Genomic DNA, 6343 nt, shown 5'->3' with positions numbered 1-6343 from the left:
AATTCTATGCCTCCATCAGAAAAAAATAACATTGCCCCATTTGTTAAGAAATGGAAAGACTTGGAAAAAATTATATTCAGTGAAGTAAGCCAGGCCCAAGGAAACATAGTTCCCATGATTTCCCTTCCCTTATTTGCAATGACTAGTATATGTCTGGGACAAGCAGAAAAATTCAAAATCTATGTACATATGACCAGATAAGCTGATGTTAAGCAAAATGAACCCCAAGATAGGGACACAAATGTTTTTTTTTCTTTCTTCCTATTGTTTCTAATGTAATTGTAATGCATCATGTGATTTTTTGTTTGTTTTTATGTTCTTCCCCCACGGTAAAACCTGCTTTCATTGTATTTTATGTTGGTGCCCTGCATCTTGTATATACACTTTTCTAATTTGGGGAGGAGAAGGGAAAAAACAAAATGCTTACACAGGGATACAGGTTGACCCATTGTAACAATGACATGAAGACACTATGTTGAAAAACAAACTTTACAATTTAGGCAGGAGGGAAGGAGTGTAGTTTTGGGGGTAAGAGGGAAAAACAGAGGAGGAGGCAACAATGCTTGATAGGAAATGTACTCATTACCTTGCTCATGTAACTGTAGCCCCCTATGTACAGTACTTTTACAATCAAAAAAGTATTAAAAATTTTTTAAAGAATGTATTTCAGAGAAGGGGAAAGAAAGAACTCTTGTTATGACTGAAGGTTTGGATGATTATAGGGTCAATAGCTTTTGCTCCATCCCTGATCACTGACATGCTGTGTAGATGCAGCAGAACTCTCATTCACCTCAGTGTCCTCCCCTGTTCAATGGCATAATTACACAGTAAGCCAGGAATACTCAGTAGCAGAGTAGAAATGAGGCCATTTGGAAATAGACTTGAATTGTGTGGGTCAGAGTCATTTGAGAATGAATGATTAGGGCCAAACGAGGCACAGCAAACAAATGTCTTGTGGAAAGTTCTCAGGACAGCTAAGCAGGCAGAAGTGAAACTTGGGCATAGAATCTGTTGATGATGTCCCTGTAGTTCATTTGTCTAGCCACTGCTGTCACCATGGCCTTTACCGGTCCTCCTCAATATGTGCTCAGTGAGTTCATACACCATTAGATTCTGTGACCTTATTTCCAGGAGCTGTCACCCCAGCAGTGACCAGGTCAGCAGTTATGTGATATATCCAGCAGTGATTCACATGATCTGAGAGGATTCTGAGTATACAGAATTGTATAATGTCATCATTTTATATTCAGCTGTTCTCATGAGCATTTTAGTTGTTTTACAAAACTTCATTAATATGAAGCTAAATTTGCTGAAGTGAGCATTCTGGTAAACCACAATATGTTTGTATAGTGTTATACGTGCATTACACATGTGTTCCTATGTGTTTCAGGTAAAGCCGACAAAAATATCACCTTAAGGGACTCCAGTATATGATTTTATATTTAAATAATGGTATATACCTAAGACATGGAGCAATCTGAGCCTCCCACACAGCAGACAATGAAATAATCCCGTTATTTTAAAGGCCAGAGTATAAGACTTTTCCATACATGTCTCCAAACTGTAAGGGAAATGCCCATCTTGACAGTTTTACTCATTTGCAGAAATCATTGACACGGTACTAACAATATAGACTTAAGTGTAATACAACAGAGCATCAATTCTAGTAGCCTTTACCAAAACTTAATAGTATGTCATTATTTTCAAAAAATGCTAAATCTCTGCCAATAGTTCCAGGAAGAATTCTCCCCTTCTCTTCTGCTCTGTCTCAGGAGTAAAAGCAGTACTTGAAGATTTAACTACAAACAGGCCAAAGCAGTTGGCTTAGAAAGATTGCAGTAAAGGTTAGACATCTCAAAGGCAGATACCAACAGCAAGCAATTCCCTGTGCACTGTCAGAGAACAGAACGAGGATGTGGGGCTGCAGCGAGCATATTGCATCCATACTGTTCTACTCTGCCCAGGTAGGTAACAGATTATATTTTACTTTCATTTTCTTCTTTTTTTTAAATTGTGAAAATACTGTACAGAGGGGTTACAATTACATGGGCAAGATAATGGGTACATTTCTTTTTTTTATTGTGAAAATACTGTACAGAGGGGTTACAATTACATGGGCAAGATAATGGGTACATTTCTTATCAAGTATTGTAGCCTCCTACTTTGTTTCCCCTTCCCATCCCTTCCTCCCTGTCCCTCCCCCCCCACCCCCCCCACCCAACCCTCCTCCCCTCCCCCCACCAAAGTTGTAAAGTTCATTTTCGACATAAGACTTGTATGTCTAATTGTTGCAATGGGTCCACCTGTATCCTTATTTAAACAATTTGTTTTTTCCCTTCCCCTCCACAAATTATAACAACATCATATACAGTGAAAGCAAGGGTTATACCGTCGGGGAGGGACATACAAAGCAACAAAGAAATAATCTTTTTTTTTTGCTGCTGTTTTATTTATTTTTTTTATTGTGAAAATACTGTACAGAGGGGTTACAATTACATGGGCAAGATAATGGGTACATTTCTTATCAAGCATTGCGGTCTCCTCCTTTGTTTCCCCTTCCCATCCCTTCCCATCCTCCCCCCACCCCTCCACCCAAACCTGTTGTAAAGTTCATCTTATTGTTGCAACGGGTCCACCTGTATCCCTATTTTAACGGTTGGTAACAGATTTTAATATCCAGTAATGGAGTCAAAGAAATGTGTTTATTCCTGTGGAGCGGGTATAGTTCTAGTGCACATGCCTGGAAAGTCAGAAGAAAAATACCACCTAAGCATGGGAACAGCGCTGCAAAAGTAGCATTTACAACGTCTTTGGTAACTTTGCGTTTTCAGATACATGACTGGACAGGGGCACTCTGCTTCTGTTTTCTCTGAATGTCCTGCAAACTGGTGAAAGACTGGGAAGATTCTGGGAGAAAGAGTGTGCAAGTCCATTTTCAATCTTAGGCCTTGGAGAGGTGCTCATTCTGCAAGCAGGCAGGGAAAGGGTTTTCAGGCCTAGGGGCCCTGCCTTGGGGGGTGCGGCCATTTCTGAGGATTATGCTGAGTCATAGCTGCGCATGCTCTGCCCTGGGTCTGTTAAGCATTGCGCATGTGCAGGCGCTATGCCCAGCATTCACTGCGAGGTCCCCTAACTGCAAGTGCGCTGCCGGGAGGCTGGGCGCTTGCAGCTGGGCACTGGCAGTTGGTGCTTGATCCTTAGTTGTAAGAGTTGAGGTAAGGCCTCAGAGCAGTGCTGACTTCATGTTGAGCAAATGGGACTGACAGTATGTGTGTGTGTGTGTTGGGGGGATGGGGAGCAGGTCAAAGGGCTCCGGTGGGTGTGGCGTGTGGCCCAGTGGCCTTGTAGGGGGACGAGCCTCGCTCGAGGTCGCCGTCCTGTCCCTGACAGGTGGCACTGTCGCATGGGCCTTTGTCATGGTGGTGGCGGTCTGGACAAAGGGAGGTGGCCGTGGGGGGTGGGCAGAACGAGAGGGGCGGGCAGGAGGGTGAGGTCGGAGGCCCTCCCTGAGTCACGTGGACGTGCTGGGAGCTGGTCAGCACACCGGGGACCGGGTGGGTGGGGAGGGGGCACGGCTCTGTGGGTCAACTTCTGCCGGCTGCCCCGAGCACTCTTGCTAGATGGACGCAATAGCAGCTACTTGGTGGCTTTGGGCGGAAGGATCTGGTTTTGGCGCCATGGGGAGGGAGGTGGGGTGGGGAATGCGGGATGAAGGATAGAGGGAGAGATGAGCCTTTGGGGTGTCTAGGAGGTGCTCATGGAATCCCGGGGTGCGGGGCGCCTCTGATGGCCCCAGGATGGAGGATCTTGAGCGTGGGGTGGGGCGGGAGCGTGCTGAGGAAAATGCTTGGCCACCTGGGTGGGGGGCTGTGTTCAGCTCCTGCTCAGCGCTGGGTTGCGGCCAGGGTCCCACTGCCTGTGAAGCAACTTCTCCTGTGAGCAGAGATAAAGACGGGCGGCCTGGTCCCAGGGGAAGGATCGCGTTTGGAGGCCACTGCAGAGTAACCTGGCCGCGGGGAGACCAAGGAGTAAGGGGAAAGAGAAGCCTTGGGTCCTGGCAGTCCCCAGACATAAGCACTGGTGTTGGCCACAGGACAGACTGTGGACTCTTTCCTGAACACCTGCATGGGGTCAGGTCAAGCAATGAGGAAAGTGCCTTCAATCTCGATGCTAAGGAATCAGGTCAGCAGAAGTCAAAGCCGGCATTGGGAAGGTTGCTTCCCACAGCTCGATGCATTAACTTCTTCCCTCTTCAGTAAGGAGTGAAAACAAGATGTCAGTGGTTCAAGACGGTAGTAGATACTTGCGAGGTGGATATTGGAAGGATCACGTTTTTGAGGCCAGTGCAGTTTGTCGGCTCTGGTTTGGAACAGGAGGCAGGAGAAAGATGAGAGGTGAACTTTTAAGATGATGTCGGATGCTGGAATCTTCTACAGTCATTGAGCATGGCGAGGTGGGCAGTGGGGAAACTACCTGGCTATCTCCTTACAGAATCTGTTCAGCAGGAAAACACAGCCAGATGTGGGAGCCTGGGGTACACTGTGTAACTGCTCTGTGAGTAAACTTTCTCCAATGACTTGAGCAGTAATAAACTCAAGTCACAGATGGTTTACCGATGCAATGGTAGCTAATTAGGAGGCTAAGAGCTGAAGGTCCCTTTTCTGAGTTGTGTGTTGTTTCTGAGTCTGTGTTGTTAGGTGTCTGCAGTAGGGTGCAGGAGTTAGGAGTAACTTGAGAGAGACCAATATTTAGCGTTCATTAAGTGGGGGTGGTGATGTCTCTAAGGGCCAAAGTACAGGTGATGGAATCCTCCAGGGACACAGGAATGGAGAGCAGGGCCCAAATGAGGAATTTGCCTGGCATTCTTGATTCTGTGGGATCTGTTCAGCAGGCAGTCAGAGGAAGAGTCTGGGAGAGGGAACCATCACTGCCTTTTGAAGTATCCTCTCCCATATGAGGTTAGTAGAAATAACATATAGATGCTAGCCTGGTGACATTGGCTCATACCTGTCATCCTAACTACACAGTAGGCTGAGATCTGAGGATTGGGGTTCAAAATTAGCCTGGACAGGGAAGTCCATGAAAGCTGTCTCTCTAAAACGCAGTAAGGGAAGCTATGTCTCAAGGGTGAGAGTGCCAGCCTCGATTGAAAAGTCAAAGGACAGCGTCTAGTCCCTGACTTCAGGACCCAATGAAGGCACAAAGGAAGTGGGATTGCATTGGCTACTGGAGTGTCTCAGAGTGTAAGGAATTCCTTTTGGGGCCACACTAGAGTAAGAAGGTGTTGTTGGTGACAGAAGGTATAAAGATCTTGTGGAGTTGTGCTGAAAACTCATGTTCAGTGAGTGGTTCACACCACTGTGGGTACTTGTGATGGGAACGTGGTGAGCCAACCACAGGAAGCTAGTGGTTTGGGATGGGCAGCTGCTGAGGAAGATGCCTAGAATGCAGCAACTGTTGTGCAGCAGTCAGGATTGGTGGGACATAGGGTTGGGAGAGGTTCATATTGTTTTGTTAATCAACTTCCCTAGGCCTTGAGCAGTTTTTAAAAAACCTTAAAATGTACCACTGGTTGTACTCATTGCTGCCTAGGAGGCTGATAGTCATGGAACACATTTTGAACAAAACCTGGGTAAGAATTTTGGCTAGACTCTTACTCAAAACCAATCAGGTAAAACCTGCCCTGGTGATATGCCTCAAATGACAGCACACCAAGCTAGAGAACTTGCAATTGAATATTCAAAGTCCAGAAGAGAAAAATAGGAGAGGTGCTGCCAGATTGAACAGCCTAACCCTACACAAGGAGGAATGGAGGTCTCTTCCCTCTAAGAAGCCATCTTTGTGGCAAAGGGGTGTAGATAAAGGTAATCAAGTTATTACTAGCCCCAATTTAAATTTTCTTTGTTACTGTTTTTTGTGATGCCTCCTTGAAAGCAAGCAATACCTCTTTGATAAAATCAGTAGTCAGTCATTATCTGTGAAGGCTATAAAGATATTACTACAAACAAGTGATTTCTTGGTAAACTTGGATTTTCATCATCTTTCAACAAGATAAACTTGAACAAGACAGTAGTATATCTTTGCCATAGGAATGAAGAGTTTTTTGTGCCTAATTGAACTATATTTACTTTATCATATATGTATGTGTTTTGATAGGAAATTGTACATGTTTACAAATGCTGCATGACATATTATTAACCTCCCTCCACAATTTAAAAAATTTACAAGTCAAACTTTGGATAGGTGCAGCCAAATATTGTAGTCTATGAGTTGCATTTTCCTAATATCAGTGTCATATTTCAGAGTGAAATATGGGTAAGCAAAGGAAATCTAAACGCAGTAC

Source organism: Dipodomys ordii, unplaced genomic scaffold (assembly GCF_000151885.1).
Source record: "Dipodomys ordii isolate 6190 unplaced genomic scaffold, Dord_2.0 Scaffold219, whole genome shotgun sequence".
Lineage (NCBI taxonomy): Eukaryota > Metazoa > Chordata > Mammalia > Rodentia > Heteromyidae > Dipodomys > Dipodomys ordii.
This window is presented reverse-complemented; position numbering follows the sequence as displayed.